The following is a 22,112-nucleotide window of genomic DNA, read 5'->3' on the forward strand; positions in this document are numbered from 1 at the left end:
TAGATAAAGAAACTGAAGTACAGAGTATGTGAACACTTGCCCAAGTCAAACAGCCAGAAGGACTCACATTAGAGCCTAGGATATATTATTCGGAATTGCACAGTAGTATTTTCTCATCAACATCCTAATTACTCTTCACAGATTTATGGCTGAAAGCAGCTATTCCTGAGTTAAGCAGATTCCCAACATTATTAGGAATGTTTTAAAATAAGAAAATCTCCTTAGAATCTAATTCATGACGACAGTTAGACTTGAGCAAGTCTAAGCATAGAGTTAGCTTTAGGATTCTTATATTTAAAAATGCAGTCAATCCAAGCAGATGGAACTGGACAACAGCGTGGGAGTATGAACAGTGAGCTACAGAATGTGCCTACAGTCAAATCAGAGAGGAGATGGGTCTGGAGCCGGTTAACATAGACACTTGGCCACATAGGACAAGCCTCTGACTTATCTCTGGTAAGGGATAACTAGCACTTTATTTCAGAATCTTACTCTATGCCAGTTATAATAGACATATTTATATCTGAGTTAGTTAATGAAAAGCAAAATGCATATGCCTGGTGTTTTGTTATGGAAATTTACTCCTTTTCAACAAACCCTTAGATGAGCTGCAGAGAATCTGGAGCCACAGAACAGCTGTAGCTCTCGTTGTGTATAGATACCTACCGCTAGTGAACCGCAGTGTATCAGAGACCTGCAAAACCCTTAACCCAGTGCTTGGCACGTCACTATGCTCACAATAATGCCGACACAGTTATAATTATAATCAACACTGTGATATCCAGAAAATATATAATTGTGCTTCATATTATAATAAAAACCAGTTTTAAAAAATTTCAAAACAAAGGATTCCAATGACACAGTGTATCTAGAGGTCAGCATACTGGGGCATAGATGAAGGCATGGAAGATTGGAGAATAAATCTAGGCTAGGGAAGGGAAAATGGGAAACAACTATCACACTGGTCATTTTCTCTTCCCCAATAATGCAATAAACGTAGATGACGTTTTAATCCATGAAGAAACCAGCCATGGAATTTGTATACACAGAGATATGGTTGGAAAATTCAATCTTGGGATTCATATAGATATAGGTATGTAGAGATATACATATTTGTCTATATACCTTTATATATATTTATGTATGTATAAAGAGAGATGGTTGTGATATATAGATACAGATACATGTTTATGATCAAGTTTATTATATTTATAAATAAAAACACGTAGAGTCAAACAACATAGGAATATGTGTGCCTATGTAACCTGATACAGTGTACAATTATTTGAAAGTAACTTGCAGACATACATACTTCAGCATGCCTCTCTTAAGCATAAGACCTTCTCTACATGACTTCAGTACCATTACCACTCTGAGACAATTAACAATAATCTTAAAATATCATCTACAATCAATCCATGTTGATGTTTTCTCCATGGCTCAATGTATTTGTATAACTGTTTTGATTTGATCCAGGATTTAATTAAGGTTTGCATGGTATATTTTGTTGTTAAGCCCATTTAGCAACTTTTAATCTACAAAAGTCACTCACTGTTTGTTTTTTGTGACATTGATTATTTTGAAAGTCAAGGCCACACTCTTCTGTTGATTTTGCTTCCATATTCTGCGTTTGTCTATTTCCGTCGGGATTAGATTTCAGATAAACAATGCTTCTTCAGCAATACAAGGTGACAGTTTGTTCTTTTTGTTTTATCACATTAGGAAGAACATCATCTTGAAAGCTTGGCTAAGCTAAGCTTTTTCCCTTGGGTAAGGTGGTGACCCCCAGTTCTTTCCATTATACAGGTAAATGTTTCCCTTTGGTATTAGTGACCAACCTCTGGAGGTGACATGGGGACCCACTTGAATAACTTCTTCCAACATCTTTCTTCTTGCGGTTTAGTATCTGTTGACGATCTTCACCTGAATCAATTGTTATCCTGGTGGTTCCAAAATGATTTTTCTAATTCTATCATTACTTCTGTATTTAATAACTGAAATTATTTTTTATAAAGAATTGCTTTCTTTTTCTCCCTTCTCTATTTTCATGTTATATTAATTTCACGAATAACCTAAACTATATTCCACTCTACATAAACATACTTTCTATTGTTCTAGAATAAAGAATAAGGTTTTCCAATATTTAAATGATTTTACTTGAAGTGGGCTCACTAAAATGACCATGTGTCACTTGACAGTATGACTCAAAGGTAAATTTTTAAAAATCACAAATTATTGGTTGTATATAGTAATTTAAGGGAAACTTTTAAACAAACTTACTCAGAGAAACAGATCTTTTAAAATGGTTATGAATCATGAGCTGTTAAAATAAGAACAAACATTACTTAAACAATTCAAAATGTTAATTTAATTGCTCATTCTCTTTAGATATATTTATAGGGACATCACATCCACTGAATTAATTCTATTATTTTCAACAATGAACTTTCTGAATTTGAGTTTTCCAAATTAATGGTACAAAGGTTCTGAAAATTTCTGAAATGTATCAAATAGAACAAATTATGAACACTAAAGTGATTCTTATACATTTCACAACAAAAGTAAACGTCACTCATTACAACTGTCAATTATATTTTTGCTCTGGCAATAATTTTATAAATTGGAATTGTTTTTGATAAAGCAATACATTTCAAGAGGGCAAAATTAAAAATGAAGTCTTCTCATCTCCTTCCACAGCCACTTGGCCACTCAGTTATCTTTCCAGGGGCAACCTTTCTTGGGTATCTTGAGTACTCTATGTGCATACAAATCTAAATGTATTTGTATGAATATGTATATACACACAAGGCATCTCTGTTATTTTTTTTTTACAAACTATAGCAAACTCTACATAATTTTCTGTATCTTGTTCAATTATCAGTATATTTTGGATATTCTGTGAAAGTACATGCATAGAGCTACCGTATAATTTTTAACAACTGCATGGCATTTCATTACATCAAAGCATCATACTTAACTACTTTTTATGAGGTATTTAGATATTTTTATGATTCATAATCTTTTAATATTTTAAAGAGTGCCGCAACAAATATCCTAAAAATAAATTCTTAGAAATATGACTCCTAGGTGAAAGCATTTGCATTTTTATTGTGATGGATCTCTCCAAATTACCTTCCCATTGAAACTTTGTTATGTTGTCCTCCCACCATTAAAATATGAGTCTCCTTGCTAATAATTTTTATGTATTAGGCTTTTCTGCTTTAAACAATTATTAGACTATTGTATGTGGTCATTAGCTTACATTAAAGATTATTAAAATTTTACCAGAAATTATCTATTTGCTTGGTGCCCAGCATTGACTAGGTACTGGAAACAGTGTTGACCCCCTTGATTAACCAAACACATATTGGTGTTATATGAAGAACACAGAGGGACAGGGACATATTCATATTATGATTGGCCTGGTTAGTATTCACTGTCAGAGTGACACCAGTGAAACTGGGCAACAGGAGTGGGTGGAGATGAAAAGGTCTCAAAAGTAAACAGTTCCTACTACAAGAGCTTGTTCTTGTGAGCGAAATGGATATAGCTCAAATTCCCCTGTATTAATTTTCTTCCCTTCCAGCAAGAATAGAAAGGCCAGGTTTGTGTTCCCCATTCTGCTTTGACCCCTGGAGAGATCTCTGGGGAAATCATACAAAACTTCATGAAAGGTTTGAAATGAATCTCTGTCACTCCCAAGTAATTTTCCTGTACAAACAAAAACTCTTTGCTCTCCAGGGCCAAACCTACCATTTAATAGTAAGGCAGCAATATCTCAGTTTTCATTTCTGTGGCAGAATAGCTGCCAGCTGATTTTACAACAGAGCTACAAGGTCTTAAAATCCTCAATATATGTCATGTTCTCTGATAGTTCGACAACAAGCAAACACTATCCTTTTTTAAATTATTGAACGCCATCCCTAAAGTAATGTGTATTGCTAAATATTACTCTTTTTGTATATAATTAACAATTAAGTAAAAAATAATCATAGGAAATAACAGATCTATTCAGTCAAATCTGTAACTGAGGTTACTTGGAAAAATTAGCAACATCACACAGTGATCACTGTTGTCCTGCACATGCATTGATGACTTGAAAGATGAGGGAAACTAATTAAGCAATTAAAAACCAACACACATTGAGTGTTAATCAGCAAATCAGCAAATTTTCTTCCACAGAACAGGATACAAAATTTATAATGACAATGACATTTCAAGCATACACGTAACTTCAAATAGTTGGGACTTAGCATATCCTCGTGAATGAATAAATTAATGAAAATGAAGAAATGCTCTAGCAAACAGCAGTCTAGAAGGTCAAGGAATAGCTGTCTTACTCTTTAATCTACACTCAATTTAATAATGAAAACAAAAATAAAATGCATATACATATTCTGAAATTAATTTTTATGCCTAAACTTCCTTCTTGTACTGTTGAAAAGAAAAATATGACACCCATAATTAAGTAGTTTGTTTTTACTTTTTTGTAATTTGAGCATGAACCTTTGAAAAACCATAAAACTTCAAATTGAATAAAATGCCACTTCATAAAGGATAAACCTGGAGTGTTTCTGGAAAGTGCCAAGTTTTTTTACTCTGTTTTGATTTGGCTCATCTTTGCTCCCAAAACGTGATGGAAAAGTGTGGACTCAATTTTGGACTGTCTGGTGATTAAAATACTTATCTACTTCTCAAATTCTCATTCTTTTATTAGCCAGTTCTGTGCTGTGATCACTTTTGTAAAGAATAAGTTAGGGACACATCCTAATGCTGTGAATTTATACACTTTTATCCAGTAAAGTTTTCTTTTCTTTGTGAGAAATCTATGACTGTACTTCAACAATAAGATAATAATAGGGAATATTAAGAGAACAGTGGATGAAAAATCAAAGTAGATTCATTCTTTGACTAAAGAATAGTTGGAAAGCAAAAGAAAACACACACACAAATTGCATCTCGGCCTGGAAATCTGACTAATATGCTCTGAAATTCACAACTGCTAATGATAACCCACCACATAAAACAACAATAACAAAACATCCATTATAACATTCTTGCATTACTATTTGTCACACTTGCCATCTTGTCTTTTTTTTCATCTTGTCTCACCTGTTAAAGTAAAATACAAAATGGAGACCAAACTTGAGAATTCCCTGAGCAGACAAAACCATTTAAGCTGCATAAGCAAAACTAAATCTAGCTTAATTCATGAACATAAGCAAAATTTATCACAGGTTTTTTCTTGTAAATGCTTCTGATAGTCATAAAAGAAACTTAAGTCATCTACCAAAAGCTGTATAAGAAAATCACTTTTAACCAATCCCCTGCCATCTGGAAAAACCCATCATAATAATCAAGCATTGTAAACATTAAAACACTTCCTCATTTTCACTCTCTAAGCCATCCTGTGACATCTTGCCTCTGAGCTTTTTATCAGTTTTGGGTTTGTAAGCTCCCAGTTTGAAAACTGTTCTTATATGCACAATAAACTCTTACTAAATACTATTTTATAAATCTAGTGGTTTTAATTTTGCTATTTCTGGATTTTTGACACACCTATGAAGGCCAATAGTTTAGAAAATAGCTTGTATTTATTTGAAGTTTTATGCAGAAGGACACATTTATGCTTTCAAACCTATGAAAATACAATTGATTCTTATTATTCATGGATTGAGGATTTGCAAGTTTGCCTATTTGCCAAAATTTACTTGTAAATCCCAACAACATTTGTGCCACTTTCAGAGTCATTTGCAGTCATGTGCAGAATGGGGAAAAATTTGAGTGGCCCCAAGTGCACATTCCCACCTGAGGTGCAGGAGCGAGGTGCTCTGCATTCTCGTTTCAGCCCTCATGCTGTAAACAAGTGTGCTTTCCACCGCATGTTTAGTGCCAGGTTTTTTGTGCTTTTTGTTGGGGATTTCATCATTTAAAATGGCCCACAAGTGTACAGTTGAAGTGCTGTGTAGTGTTCCAAAGCACAAGAAGGCTGTCATGCGCCTTACAGAGAACTAAGTGTGTCAGATAAGCTCCAGGCAGGTGTGAGTTATAGTCCTGTTGTGCGTGAGTTCAATGTTAATAAATTAATAATATATGTTAAATAAGATGTTTTTAAACAGAAACACACATAAAACAAGCTTATATATTAATTGGTTGTAGAAAATGTTGGGACCAGAGGCTCTAGGGAACCTATTTCTGTATCCCTCAGGAGCCATGGTTCGGTATCCACTAATTCAATGTTTACGGTAGCTTTATAAAACACAACTACCATAGATAACGAGAATCAACGATATTTACATATATTCAGATTATTTTTGAAGTCTTATAAAGAAAGCTCTTACGCCCTTTTTTCTTGTAAAGTCATTTTCTGTCCCTGACTTATCTAATACGTAATCCTTCATCTAGAGGAAGTTAATGTTTGTCTTCTCATCTGAATAGCATCCATCATGATGCCTGAGACAGAGGACACGTGGACTGAATGAAGGAGTGATGAGAAAGCACAAAGTTTTCTAAATATTAGCAACACGATGTGTCAGAAAACACTAATAGATATTGAGAAGGCCAGCTATTTTCACTTGAAACCTATATATTTCGTAGTTTGAATCATGGGGCAAAGTTAAATTGTGAGCAAAATTATGATATAAACAAAATGTATTCTTCTACCTCAAGGGACATTAAATTTTCACGTCCTTTCTCTCTTCTAGAATGTTAACTGTTATGAAAATCTTATTTGAACTAAAATACTTACAACATGATGAGTAATTCAAGTTAATATGTTTGTGTTTTAATTATAAGCTTAACTTTCAAAGGAATGATGACATGGGCATGTTTAGTTTATGAGTTGAAGGTGGCTTCGGGTGTCAAATAGAACCAGAGGCCAAAGACTTAACCAGGCATTTCCCAAAAAAGAATATACACATGGCTGATAGCTACGGGACAACATGCCCAACCTCATGACTAATCAAAGAAATGCCAAAAACATAAGATCACCAGCTGAAATCATTGGCTATGCTTTATTGATTAATCTGGTTGTTGGTTACACAGCTATTTATTTTAAAATTATTTTCTTAAGTAAACATCAGTACATATTTTATGTACTCTTCTGTATGTATGAAATACCTCACAATTAAAAAGTAAACCAAAAAAATTTCCTTAGAAAAACAGTTTCTTTGGGAAGCTTAATTTTTTATAATGCAAAATTCCATATAAACAAGTAACTATGGAAATATCCTCCTAATATTCACAATTCTGCTTCATGTAACAAAACAGAAAACATAAGCAAAAAAGCCAAGAGCAGTAGTGCTTGGTTCCAAAATGTGAACTAAAATATTAAGATTTATACAGAAAGGAGAAAGAAAAAGCAATAAAGTTATTTCAAATACCAAACAATTGTAAAACCAGTAGATTTTTAAAAGTAACACATACACAGATTAAAAAGTAAAATAATAAAAGATTGCTTTGAATAAAAATAAAGGGCCTCTAGCTGTCAGGTTCTGCACTCATCCTGCTGCTAAAATCACTTTATCTTTCGTAGCTGTTCTTGTTTTGAACGTGTGATAAATGTCTCTGTCTTTAACCTATATTTTTTTCACTATTTCTTCCATCACCAGCACACTATGAATATTTGACTCACACTTTCACTGACCTGCCTCCCTTCTACTCATCTTATCATTATTGTTATCATCATGTTTATTTCCTCTACTGATTATGCTTTTAAACTAAATGATGGACCTATAGTATAATTTTCCATTCATCAAGTACAGATGCTATTTGTTGATGACCCCTTTGTAAGTTAAAGATATCAGTTCTCTTTCCAATCTCTTAATTCTTTCACTTCTTCTGCGTTACTTCACTCTAATGGGCCCAAGTTTTGGATCTCATGTCTTCCTTTTTCTCTCTTTATTATCAAGGGATGAATGGGGGCAAAAGCCGTAAGTCCCTATGTGTCAAAAATATAGTTTTATTTTTCACTTAACTTAATAAATATATATTTATGCTTTTAAATTATTTTCTTTCTACAGCCATATTAGGACACTTAGATTTAAGATTACCTTTCAAAAAATTAAAATAAAGAGGAAGAATGCAGGAAATTTGTGCCCAAATGAAACCAATTGAATCGAAGGTTTACAAAATATCTTTTTTTCCCATCTCCTGTTACCAGGATATAAATACATATATATTCCACAGAAACTAGAGCAGAGAATAGGGATGGCAAATCTATCTTTAATATGCCAGCCATGCAATTGTGTGGCAAGAGAGGAAGTGAAATGTGGTACTATTTCTAAAAGAAGTTAGAAATAAAGCCTAAAAGTCTCAAGGAAATATTTCTAAATTTCTTATTTGTGTCTTTTTTTCTTTCCTTCAATTATTCAAAGGAAGAAGGAAGGAAGGAGAGGAAGGAAGAAGTGACAATGTCTGAGACAGTGGAAGGCACCACTCTGAGTGAAGGCTTTCCGGTAGGAATCAATGACTCCCTTTACGGAGGCCGACAGGGGCTCATCACGCAATTGTGGAAAATAATGTGCAAGGACGAGGATATTCAGTGGGCCTCATTCTTGAATGCATTAGAATCTCCTCAGGGGGTTTGGCCCTACCTCTAATCAAGTCAATCAACCTTAGGATGTCAGGCTCAGCAACTGATATTTTTTTTAAAGCCCCAAATTGATTCTAATTTGCTGAAAGCCCTGAGAACTGTCTTAGTAGGATGCCTTAAAGTATACATACAATTTAAAAAATAAAATAATACCACACCTAAATGGAGTTTGTTTGTTTGTTTGTTTGTTTTAGGTGGATTATCTCTGAGCTAACATCTGCCACCAGTCCTCCTCTTTTTGCTGAGGAAGACTGGCCCTGATCTAACATCCTGCCCATCTTCCTCCGCTTTATACGTGGGATGCCTGCCGCAGCACGGCTTGCCGAGCGGTGCCATGTCTGCACCCGGGATCCGAAGTGGCGAATCCCAAGCTGCCGAAGCGGAATGTGCAAACTTAACTGATGTGCCACCGGGCTGGCCTCTACGACACCCAAATGGAGAATTTTTAAGGAAATAAACAACAGAAAGAGGCATACTTTCAACCTTATACTCCAAAATTGTGTTTATCCGACCTAATCTGGTCTTGACTAATTATTACACTGCCAATAGGGACACAAGAAAGACAGAGGAGGAATTTTTAGGTAATTATATTAGATATGACTTTCTTTGTCTCCCAAGGAATGTAGCTGAATCTACAGGGCTGAGTTTTAGTGAAGAAAATTTCCATTGACCCCTTTGAAAATGTACCAGCCTCCATGAGGAAATATCAGTTTTGTACAGATGGTTTTAGCTACATCCTTTTCCCATTCTCTATAAAAGGAAAATCTGAATATGGAAGTTAAAAGCAGAGGAGAATGTGATTGCTTCCGCTCACCTGCAGTAGCATGTTTTATGGGGTTTAGAATGACCACATCTATGCTCTAGGTTTTTATCAACATGCAGTATAATTTTCCTCTAAAAGACAGTGATTTTTGCATAAACTATTAAGATTTTTACTTGAATCGCTCCATAGTTCAGGTTTTGTCCACATACCCATGGGTCTACTGAAGAAACTTAGTCATCTGAGGTAAGACCACTGTAGTTTTGGACACTGCATTTACAGTGAGCTGTGTGGTCCCTCCAATGTTGGAACAGCACAGCAGTAGAAAAGGGAAGCTTGTGATTGACAAAGAAAGTTAGCTCCTGCTGCTGTCTGTCATTAGTAAACAATTTACTGGTTGAATTGTGCTCAGAAAATCATGGCTTTATTGCACGTGCTCCAGTCACCATTAGGAAGATAAAATATATTGCCGGGACATGGAGCTATCAACAGGTGCTTGGGTTTGTGATGAGCTCATTTTCTATGACAGAAATGGGATGTTATTAACTAGAAACCAGGTGTGTATTTTTGTTTTCAAATAAAATAGGCATAATCCTTTTTTTCTCAAAATCAGTATACATAATAGGGGTCTTAATTTAAAATAAAATACACTAACTTGTGCAGAATCTTTTGAAAACTCAAGTTAAAAAATAGATGTAATTTCCCAGGCACATACTAAGTTGTCAGACAAATTAGTCATTCTCCCTACTGTTGGGTGGCTTATGGGGTGTCACTCTGGAACATCCAGCTGAGACTCGTACGGCAAAACTTCAAATGTGGTTGCGATTCCTCGCACTTAGGTAAGCAATGCCATACGTGCATGTAATGAAAAACAAGCTGCCAAATGAAGTACATGCGAAGAAATTAGTAAAACCTTAGCTGGTAATGTATCTGTCACTCAGAAACAACTGATCATAATTCGTGAAAATCCATTCTTCACAATTGATCTACACAAATCCTTAAACTTAAGGGCATGGTTATAATATTTACTTCTATAAATGCTACAAGGGTAGTTGAAATTGATGTGTATGACTTCAGGAACAATGTATATGTGAGACAAGTTTTATTCATTTTTATTTTAATGTTTAATTAATGACCTTTGTTTTAATAGCACAGCAATTGATGTGATTAGAAATGCACTGAGAAATGGAATAACTAGAAGTAGGAAAATATATATTCAAGTGTATTAAATCTTATTTATTCATACCAGTATTAATTTGCTTTATGAAAACTTATAGAAATTTTTTTAAATTTAAAGAAATTTGGAAACCATCTGGAATTAGCTGACTGATGAAAAAAGTTTATTTTACAGTACTTTCATGTAAATGTTTGATAAGTCTTGATTGTCAAGAGAACTCTGGTTTAAAAAAAAAGTCATCTGTCATGTTTTTTTCTAATAAGAAAGTGACAAAATTTGTCACCTGATGGTTTACATGTTTTAGTCCAAACATATGACAAAATTAATACTTTAATCCAACAAGCCATCAGTGGACTGAGGCAGCAGGTTGCACCTGGGACAGCGACCCCCATTTGCAACATTGGTTGGCATTTCAAGAGAACACAGTATAGAAACCAAACACAAAGGAGATTTTAGAGGAATCATGTTATACAACTTTTGCTGAGATGTTCTCTTGACAACGTATTGTAAGGAGAAGCAGGTTTTCATTGCTGCATACACGGCAGGGCATATTATGCTGGCCATGTCAAATGGCAGGTGACAAGCCTCTGTGTGTGAATAGATACATGTGTGCTATATTTACATTTGAAAAGGGCCTTGTGAACAACTACAAGGCCTGTGACACCTAGCAATTGCTTCTTCAAGTTTTATAATTACTGAACATTTTGCTTGTAGAAAGTAATTAAAGTAACCATGAAATGTGGTAGCAGAAGCAAAGAGGATCGACTCCTGCATTCACTCCCTTCTCTCAACAGGTCCTTTCACATTTTTGAAGAATGCAAAATTAGCCAGCTAGGTTCATTTATGAAATCCCTGGGAGAAATATTTTCTACAGTGGAACATGATTTTTAACAGTCTCTTGAAGAAAAGGATAGATATTAAGTGTGGGTGCCACCACAAAGGTGGTAGAAGCTCTAATCTAGCGAAAGTGCATCATTCGGCTACACTGTCTTTTCCAACCACCTATGCTTTTATCATTCTATGACCCTCAATCACTTGGGCTAATGTAATTTTAAAGGAAAAAGGGACCGTAATACATAATTGTTGGAAAACAGGTAGACCTGAGTTTCAGTCAAGCGCTGGCATTTATTAGCTGTGAAATCTTGGACTAATCATCTCTCTCAGCTGCTTCTTCCACAAAATGAGAATAATAACAATATCTTTATGGTATGGATAATGTATATAAATCACTTGTGACATATTACAGAGGCTCAATAGATAATATTTAGCTCAGTTAGGTAGATATTTTTCAATTCTTCAAATTTTTGAAGTACACTTCTTAAATACCCTGAAATGCTTGATAAAACTGAATTTCTCAAGCTTGCAAATATTTGTTGAAATAATAAATAAATAAAACTAAATACTTCTCGCTGCCATTTGTTCTATATTTTATTTCATATTAGAATAGATGTTGGGATTTTCAACATACAGTCAGGTAATATGAATTTCATTATAAAATGTACACCTGCTCTAGACCACCAACTATGCCACCATTTTTCTGCAGAAATCACTGTCTTTCAGTGGTTATGCTTCCCCAACCCACCTCCCCTTTTCACGGTCTTGCTGTGGACGCTGGAGGCTGCCCCTGTTGGACCCCTTTGACAGCTGGCTCCTAGCTGGATTTGGCCAGGGAGATGCAAAGGTAGGAGACCCACGAGCGAGAGAGGATAAAGGGTACAGCGCCTCCCTGGGCCCTGGTTAGCTTCAGTCACACTGCCGTGGCAGGAGCCCTGTCTTTCTCTGACGAGGGACTTCTCTCCCCACTGTGCCAGTGCTAACTGAGTTCAAATCACGCAACTTCCTCTCCTTGTCCTCTGAATCTCATATGATTTTCATATATCATGAAGTAGTATTTTTCTGTATATTTTTTCAATCATTAAAAAAATGTTAACATTTTTAACTCATAGCCTATATAAAAACAGGTGGTGGGCTGCATTTGGCTTGTGGGTTGCAGTTTGCCAATCTCTACATTTTAAAAAAATGGATGAAATATAAGATTCCATGAGTCTACAAAAATATCATATAGAGAGCAAGGGACCAAGAAAGTAAGAGAGAAAGGAGAGAGTGAAAAACTTTTATTTATTGAAGAATGCAGTTTGTAATGTAGAAAGAATTACTAAAACAGAAAATCATAATACCAACACCAAAATTAATGGCTAAGTCCATTAAGAATCATCATTGAATGTCAAAGCTATTCCTATAGCATATTCATATCACCTCAAAGTATCCCCCGTAATATTAACCATAATTACGAAGGGACAAATTTACCTTTAAAATGGAGAGGTCTGGTGGTCATCAAAGTAACCAAGTGACTAAGCTTACCATAAGCAATAGCAGGATAACCTGATATTGTTTACTTTGTAATGAGAATAAACATTATTATCAATGAAACATGGTTGCAAAAAGAAAAAAATTTAAATCTAACAATCCCGTGGAAACAATTAGAAAAATAGTTCTACAAAAAAACCTGCCTTAGACTATTCAAAATTGTCAATGTCATGAGAGGGCCAAATAAAATAGGGGGAATCTTCCAGATTAAAATAAAACGAAGAGACATGACAATCAAACGCAATTCATGAACAGTGATTGGATTTGGTTTGATAATTAGCAGCTCCAAAGATAATTTTTAGAGATAATATTTAATATGCACTCTTTTAGTATGCACAATATTTAGTTATTAAATATGTGAACAGATGAATCCCTTTAATTAATTTGAATAATGATAATGATAGAGGTTCATAAGGCTATATGTGCTTAACAAGTCTAATTATTGAGTGTGGTATGAACATTAGAAGTCATTTCAACAGGGCCTATGTAATGACTGGGTACACAATGGTGTCTATCCTCACCATATGATTTTAACTCAAAGTCCTCACACTAAGACTTGAGTGTCATTTACCCGGTATAAGAACTAGCCACAATACAGTCCTACGGGAAACTGACGACGCTGTTCAAATACGTATGGTCACAATTCAAAGGACGGCTAAAAGATAACGCAACAATTTTCAATTATTTCCATTTTTACAGAATTTTCAAGAGCCAAATAAAAAAATCATTTGCCCGCCTCCTTTGAAGCCACACATGATCGAGAAAAGGATTCTATTTATTCTCCCCTAGATCTGTTCTTTAATGAAGGAATCCAACCTGGGAGCCAGCCAGCAAAGACACAAATATTAAGGGACTCAGAGCATGTGTACACTACTGCAAATTGAAGCAATAATTCAGTAACTCCCTAAACAGGAAAACTTCACACCAGAGTTGTGATTTATTAATGAATGCTTAGTGATATAGAGTAGGAAATTTTTATCATCATTAATAGGAGCACTGAAACTTCTTAGGGCATCTAGGGCATCTTAAGTAACTGAACTGTTAGTCAGAAATCATCTATAATTCCAGAAGCCACCAACAAATTTATTTTCAGAGTATGTTTAATACATCTATTATCATGATAATTCAACTATTTAATAATTTATAATATTTAAAACAAAACACCTAACTGTACATCCAGTTAATTTCCAACAAGCAGCTTAGAGAATGAATGCATACAGTAATAAAATCTACGTAAAAGTAATCAGGGGGACCCCGTGACAAGCACCCAACCCTCACATGCGCAGTCATCACCATTCACGGTTCAGCATCACTGGAAACCTACTTTGTGCTCACCACTGGCTAGACCAATAAATAACAACTTGAGAAAAATAGCTAACAGTTCTCTAGTATTTACTGTATGCCCAGGCCTAATTTAGAAACTTTAAATGTACTATTTTTTAATCCTCTCAATAACCATTTGAGGTAGATATTATTATTATTCCTATTTCACAGATAAGAAAACTGAGGCAGAGTGAGTGTAAGTAACTTGCCTTAGACTACACGGGTGGCAGGCATGCAGACTAGTTTCCCACCCGGGCAATCCAACCACAAGTCTCCACTCTTAGAAAGTCCATGACACTGATCTTTGAAAATATATTAATAAGCAATTATGACAGTTGATTATTATTACTTGATAAGTGTTATGATAGAACTAATCCCGGGCATGTGGGAACATAGGTGACACACTTAATAAAATTGTTGGGCTTTTTTTGTCAAACAGGAGAGATCTTGTCTAACTTCCTAAAAAGATTAGGCCATTATTAGATCGCAAATCACAAAATGAGAGTCGGGGTAGTGGAGAGGCATTTCACTCTGATGACCGAGTATGTATGACAGCCTAAAGGTAAAAATGAATTTGGCAGATTAAGGTAAAAAGTGTAGCCCTGACTCTATCAGCCGGTAGAGGGAGGGTCGTGTCTGAGCAGGGCAGGCAGCACTGGAGCTGCAGAGATGAGAGGACCTGACCCCAGTGGGCCCTGCCGGCCCGGCGGAGGCGGAGAGCATCGTAGAAGTCAGGGAAGGGCTTTGCATCGAGTTTCACTCAGAGTAATAATAGCAGGCTTGGATTTTAAAAGAAAAAAATACCCTTGTATCAGAATGGACCAGAGAGGACAACATTGAAGACAGGAAAACTATAAACTGTGGCAGAAATCCAGAGGAGAATGTGTCAAGCTGAGACAGGGGAACTGGAAGTGGAAGTGTGAACAGGTCTTAGTTTTTGAAGACGTAAATTTGATAGGTTTTGGAACCAATAAGAAGCGAGAGGAAAGAGCGGGAGGGAAAGATTTATTCCTGTGTATACACACGTTAGATGGTTGCCACTAGCTCTTCGTCACAGACTCCACCCCGTGATTGACTTTTAAGCATTGTGGCCCTTTGTATTATAGCCCAGGTCTCAGAATTCCCTATACCTACACAAAATAATTTTGGACCAGGATTAAAACATTGTTAAGCATTTCCATTTCTATATTGGAATAAGGAAAATAATCAGGTCAAGGTTTATCTTTCATCGAGGATTTTTAATAAAACAAATGGTTTTTACAAGTTACAACACTTAACGTGATGTAGAGCTGAAGTTTTTGCAAAGCACATTCGCATTGTCTTATTTAATCCTTGAAATGATCTTTCGAGGAACATACTGTTACTACTACTTCATAAGTGAGGAAACTGACTTTTTCAGAATATATATTATATTTTTTTTCCCAAAGTTAATCAGCTAGTAAGCAGAGAGCCAGGCCATGCTTCAGTCTAGGTATTCTGGTCATAAGTCCTGTTCTCTTTCCCTGCTTTACCTAAGCCAAGCTTTAAAGGATTTGGCAGGCCTTCTGATTCAAGATATTATCTTCCTAAAACTCCAGGAACTAAAAAGAGGAATAAACTTACAATAACAAAGAAAATGAGAAATCAGCCACATGGAGGAGAGAGATGTCAACACATTTATAGATGAAAAAGTCATATAGAAATTTAAAGTTAATGAATTCTAGTGGAGAAAGCATTGTGTAGAATCTCTCTTCAAGACATTTGAATGGCGATGGCTGTCTGCATTCATGGTGAGACCACAGGACATTTCTGGTTTCTAAGTCTCCAGTCTTAGAGGGAATGGAAAAGTATGGCTGCAAACAGGGGGACTAAGTAAAGTTCCACCCATAAAAATGACCTTCACCCACTATGTATGATCCCACAGTGTTCAGAATGAATGTAGAGACAAAACGCAGAAGCCAACATTTGGGCTATCCATCGTGATTGAAATGTTCTCAGTCTTGAAGATGTGAAAGTAAATTCACAGTGGCCCGAAGATGGATGGTTGAAAAGTACAGAGAAAGAGATCTAAAAAAAGCAGGGCACAGATGCTTTTATTTTGTAAAGTGGAAAATAAGGGGATATTTTCTACTGTTAATCCACCCATAAATAGAGGGTTAAGTAAAAATTTTTAAGTTAAAAGGAACACAATAGCACTACAAATAATTTAACTGGCCAAAATGAAAAGGAAGAAGGGTAGAAAATTGGAGGAGGATAATGTAAATAAGCAAAACTTTCAACTTTCAAAATTGGGAAGCAATACGTGTGTCAAGAGTTATATTGAAAAGTAGATGCACAAGCGTATTATTGAAAGCTGCTGAAGTAACAAACCAGAAGAATTCAAACAGGGAAAAGTGGAAAAATATGACCTCTGTGAATGAGACTAGAGTAAGAAGTAGGACAGAGGACATGGCTTTTTACACACTACATATTTCATGTAAGAATATTCCATAATGTTCTATACTTTTTTCTACACACATATATTACTTTGATAAAAATAAAGACATTAGCTTCTGAAAAAAGCAAAGTATATTGTCCTTTATAAATTTTTCTCCATTTTTTTGTCTTATGACAGTATCTATTGCTTTCCAACTTTGAAATATAAATATTATACAACCAGCATAATGCAGTTTAAAAACTATAAGGAGTTTAACCTATTTGAGTTGGAACACAAATCCAGCTTTTTAGATTGATTTTCTTTGTTCAGTGATCTTCACACATCCAAGTAATCTTGACCTCATTGCATTGCGTAATGCCTTTTGCGTTGTTTCTCTTATATTCTTCCACTAGTAAAATACAGAAGGAGCTGAAGAAATTAAAGTAAACAAAGATGGAGAAACAAACAAAAGCAGCAGCTGAGACTAAGGGCCCATAGGGGTTGAGGACTTTTATGCCAAGGCCGGATGGGGTCCAGTGCCAGCACTCAGACCTCAAAGACTGGTAGGTTTGCATACATAATATGAGCAATCAGAAAAACAGGCTAAGCAGATGAGTTCAGGAATAAGGTTTGTTTTAGAACTTATTTGCTTCCTTGACTTTTCTTTTTATTAAACGAGAAGTTTCTTTGGAACAAGAGAGCAATCCAAACATTCGCTCAGCAAACATTTGTTTAAGATTACTATGAGCTAGGCGCTTGGAATACCTCAGCGAACAACACAGGTAAAGAGCATATCTTTGTAATGAATCAGAGAATCAAGACTGTTCTTCGGTTACTTGAACACATAGTCATATTGTTAAAGTCAAATTGTTGTGTCTTCATTGAATTTACCACATATATTCATTCAATTACTAAACTATGCAGATATAATATAGAACAAATAATTAACCACTTAAAAAGCATAAACCATAATTGATAAAACTGGAGTGTCAAGATAGCCTGAAACTCTCAAAAGATTAAGAATGGAACCATGACCTGATGTTAATATGAGTCAGAACAGCCACTTCCTTTGAACTATGGTAAGAACAGAATAGGAAAAGGAACAGCAGTGTTCTGTCAATATAGCAAGTGACAACCGTTCAACCTTCGAGGGCACAATCCTCTTTATATATAAGGAAATACATATCAAAAAATTATAAGGTAAAATTTACACAGTTATAGTTTTTAAATTTATTTAACAAACACAGATCTCTTACATGATGCGAGGTGCAATTTAAACATTTACCAATATTACTACATTAATGCTTGTCACATTCTGAGGCTGGAGTACTATTATCACCCCCACTTTACAGACAAGATGATTTCGGCACCATGCTTAAAAGACTTGACCAAAGCTCACGTCTAGTAAGTGGTGGAGCTGAGATTTGAACGCAGGTAGTTTAGCACCAGCATGGTTTTAACCACCACACTGTGCTAGGGGGAAAAGTAGACTGATAACCTGCTGTTAGGAGGATAAAATGTTACAGCTTTTAAAAAGGAATCTCACCATGCATTTTAACCTCATGCATTTTAACCTTTAAAATGCACATATCTTTTGGTCCAGAAATATTACTACATATGGGAATTTATTTCTACAGAAATAATAGATCAAATATGGGGACTTTTATGCAATATTGAGAGTAGTGGCAAAAAATTAAAAAATAAAAATAAAATAAAATAAACCCATGCACACACACATCTCACCTCAGAAATAAGCAGAAAGATTTTAAAAAGGTAAAATTCAAATGAGTTATAGCATACCCATTCCAGGCAACTATGCGTCTATTAAAATATAGCAGTTCGATAAAAGTGTGTCCCCAAGGGATTCTTAATAATACATGTTTCAGAAAAAAAGTAAACAAAAGTCTGCAAAGTAATATTTAATTTAGCACTATTTTTTTATAGAAAGGAAAATACTATTTCTGTGTTCACATGCATTTGTGTTTGTGCTGTGAATGACAGTAGATAAAGGTGTGTGACAATACACCCCAAACTCTTAGCACTGATTACTTTGACAGTCTGTGGGCGAAGGAAAGAAGGAGATTAGCCAATAACAACAACAACTAATGTGCATTGAGTGATTGCCACGTGCCAGGCACAATTCTAACAGGTGAACAATAAAGATAAGGGCAGGAATCAATGAACTGGAAAAAATCGATGACAAAAACAATAGACAGTTAATAAAAATAAAAGTAGATTCTTTGAAAAAGGTAATAAAACAGAATAATCTATGCCAAGACTAATCTGTAAAAAACAAATTACAAATAAGTAAAATACAGAATGGATTAAGGGAAATGAATCCAGACATAATGGCAATTAAGAACATTATTAAAATATTGCTCAATAATTGTGCATCAATAAATAGTAATGAATTATAGTTTATATAATAAGTTGTTGTAAGTAAAATTTTGAGAGATTAACAATCAGTGGTAATAAAAGATTGCTTCTCAAAATAGCCCAAATCCAGATTGTTTTACAAGTTGTTCTATCAGACTTTCAAGAAACAGGTAATAATTATTTCTTTTATAATTTGTTCCAGAAAAAAATCAGCTAAAGTTGTCTAACTAACTTTAGGAAGACAGTATAAACTTAATTCCAAAATCAAATGGGGCACCACAACCAAAGACGCACTTACGAACATTAAAAAAACCTCATATAATATTAACCTATATTAAATCGAACCATCATTTTTCTTTAGATGTACATCATGATGAAATGGGAATTCAAGGATGGTTTACCATCAGAAAATATATATAATTCGAATATTAATGACTAAAGAAAAATTACATAACCATCTCAACAGCTTCAAAACTATCATTTGATAATGTTTAACACCTATCTGTGATTACAGAAAAATACTCTCAGATAAGTTGGAAAATTACAGATATCACTCAACCCCATAAAAGCCACCTCCAAACAAACACACAAAAAACACTCCAGATAAAACATGTTTTAAGTCTTTTCCATTAAAATCAGGCATAATCCTCATATTTCTGCTAATCCGGAGATTACTAAACACAACATTTGAAGCTCTGACTTACACAATAAAGCTGCTGTAAGAAGTAAGTGTTGTGAGACAAATGCAGGCAATGACTTGTTGAATATGACACCAGAAGCACAGACAAAAGCAAAAATAAACAAATGGGACTACATCAAACTCAAAAGCTTCTGCAAAGCATAGGAAACAATTAACAGTGTGAAAAGCTAACCTATGGAATGGGAGAAAACATTTGTAAACCATATAACTAATAAAGGGTCACTATCCAAATTTATAAGGAACTCCTACAACTCAATAGCAAAAAAAAAAAATCCAGTTCAAAAATGGGTAAAGGACTCAAATAGATATTTCTCCAAAGAAGACGTACAAGTGGCCAATAGCTATATGGAAAGATGCTCAACATCACTAATCAGCAGGAAAATGTACGTCAAAACCACAACGAGATACCCCCTCATACCTGTTAGGATGGTCATTATCAAGAAAACAAAAGATAGCAAGTGTTGGAGAGGATGCAAAGAAATTGGAACCCTCAAACACTGTCGGTGAGAATGTAAAATGGTCCTGCTGCTGTGGAAAACAGTATGGCAGTTCCTCAAAAAATTACGAATAGAACTACAACACGATCCAGTGTTTTTGGAAAGACTCTTGTGTCTCTTCTACTCTTAATACTCTCTTACAACTACTCCACATCTGACACCAGATGTGTAGGTTTTCCACACATCAACCAATTCTATTACACCAGCTGGGTATCCTACAATTTAATTCAGTTCAACTACTTACTAAGATTTAGTGCAGATCCTACTAGTTAAGGGCTCAGCCTCACAAGGCTGCCTACCCTCCGACTTCAAATACCAAAGACAAATCCAGGTTGTTACTGTGCTTCTTCTGACCGACTATAAATCAGAGGCTCCCACAACCCCAACTTTGGGTTTGATTAATTTGCTAGAACAAGTCACAGAACCCAGGAAAACAGTATTTACTAGATCACCAGTTTATTACAAAGGTTATTAAAGGATACAAATGAACAGCCAGAGGAAGAGAAGCATAGGGTAAGGTTCAGAAGGGTCCCAGTACAAGAGCTTCTGTCCTGGTGGAGTTTGGGGGCTCCCCCTCCTGGCACATGGATGCACTCTTGTTAACCAACCCAGAAGCTCTATGAACCCCAAAGTCCATGGATTTTTACGGAGTCTTCATTAATTCTTAAATATCTCCTCAGATTTTCTTTTCAAAGGACTATGTTTAATTCCTTGTTTGGCTTTGTTACCAGTATTGTAAAACGATTTTGAAAACTTCAAGACAACATGGATTTGAAAAGAGTTCTCAAGGGGTATTAATGATGCTGGTTCATTATAAACTTGTAAAGATGAAGATCAGCTAGGATATTTGTTAAACTATTAAATAAATTAGCTGGAGGCACAGAGAAAACATGAGGCTACCAGCAATCTGTTTTGGCTTCCTTACACTTAATAGATTTGATTATAATGTAATGAACAGGCAGAGTATGTTATAGAATTATTCAGTCTAGTTTTATGGCTCATCATAATGAATTTGAAATCCCAGCATATACCTAGTTCATCTGAGAGTTTTGCAATAACCACTTCCCACTTCAAATACTGTCTGCTGCTGTATGAAACTAAGCTGAGTAAGGTAATTCCAATTGTCCCTACATTTATCCACAGTCAGGTCGGGGGGAGCAGCTGAACCATTATAACAAGACCATTTCACCGAGTAGTAGAAAAGAAATCAGAATTGTTCCCTGCTTTAATAGCTACATAAGGCTACCTGGTCTTCTGTGGAAACTGGGAAAATTGTTGAGAGATTGGGGAAGACTGCATTTTGGAATATAAATTTGGTACTAGAGTGGGCTCTGGTGAATCATAGCCTCACCGGTTATTAATACAATATTGGTTGAGTTATTTGAAATTTTTGTATTTTTATCTATAAAATAAGGTAAAAGTGGTGAGTAATGGGACTGTAGTGAGGAGTAATGAAGTAAATGTATGTGAGGCTTGGCACAGAGTGTGCTAAATGAGTATACCTTTCCTCTTCCTCTCTTCCCTCCCTGTCCTCTTTCCCTCCTCCCTCTCTCCTCCTCCTCCTCGCTTTGCTTTTCGTCCTCCTCCTGCCCTGTCAGTCATTACCATCACAGTCGCAATCATTTTGAAGATCCACCCACAGTGGAGGAAGTCCTTCTGTGGGAGCTCTTCACCCATATATGTAACTTGGTGGCTGTCCTCTCTTCTAGTTTGTCCCAAGATAATACAAAATATAGAATGTTCAGAAATAGCTATCATACATGTTATAACAAATGGCCTGTGTAAGCTGGACTTAGTGTGGCGTGGCTCTGGTGGATTGAGCAATGAAAGCATTCTATCATTTCTTTTCAAATGCTTCAATTTCCCAACCATAAACCTAAAACTCATAATACATCTCTCACATTTAGTATTACAAGGTGAAAAA

General features: G+C 35.3%; 1 long non-coding RNA gene across 1 annotated transcript; it reads left to right on the forward strand.

The window, feature by feature from the left end:
• The first annotated feature begins 359 nt into the window (after nt 1–359).
• LOC139084945 (uncharacterized) lies at nt 360–11,930 on the forward strand. Its single transcript, XR_011542885.1, has 3 exons — nt 360–456; nt 8,376–8,456; nt 8,788–11,930. It is a non-coding gene; the product is annotated as an uncharacterized lncRNA (long non-coding RNA).
• Nucleotides 11,931–22,112: the final 10,182 nt, after the last annotated feature.

The sequence above is a fragment of the Equus przewalskii genome, chromosome 7 (genome assembly GCF_037783145.1).
Source record: "Equus przewalskii isolate Varuska chromosome 7, EquPr2, whole genome shotgun sequence".
NCBI lineage: Eukaryota > Metazoa > Chordata > Mammalia > Perissodactyla > Equidae > Equus > Equus przewalskii.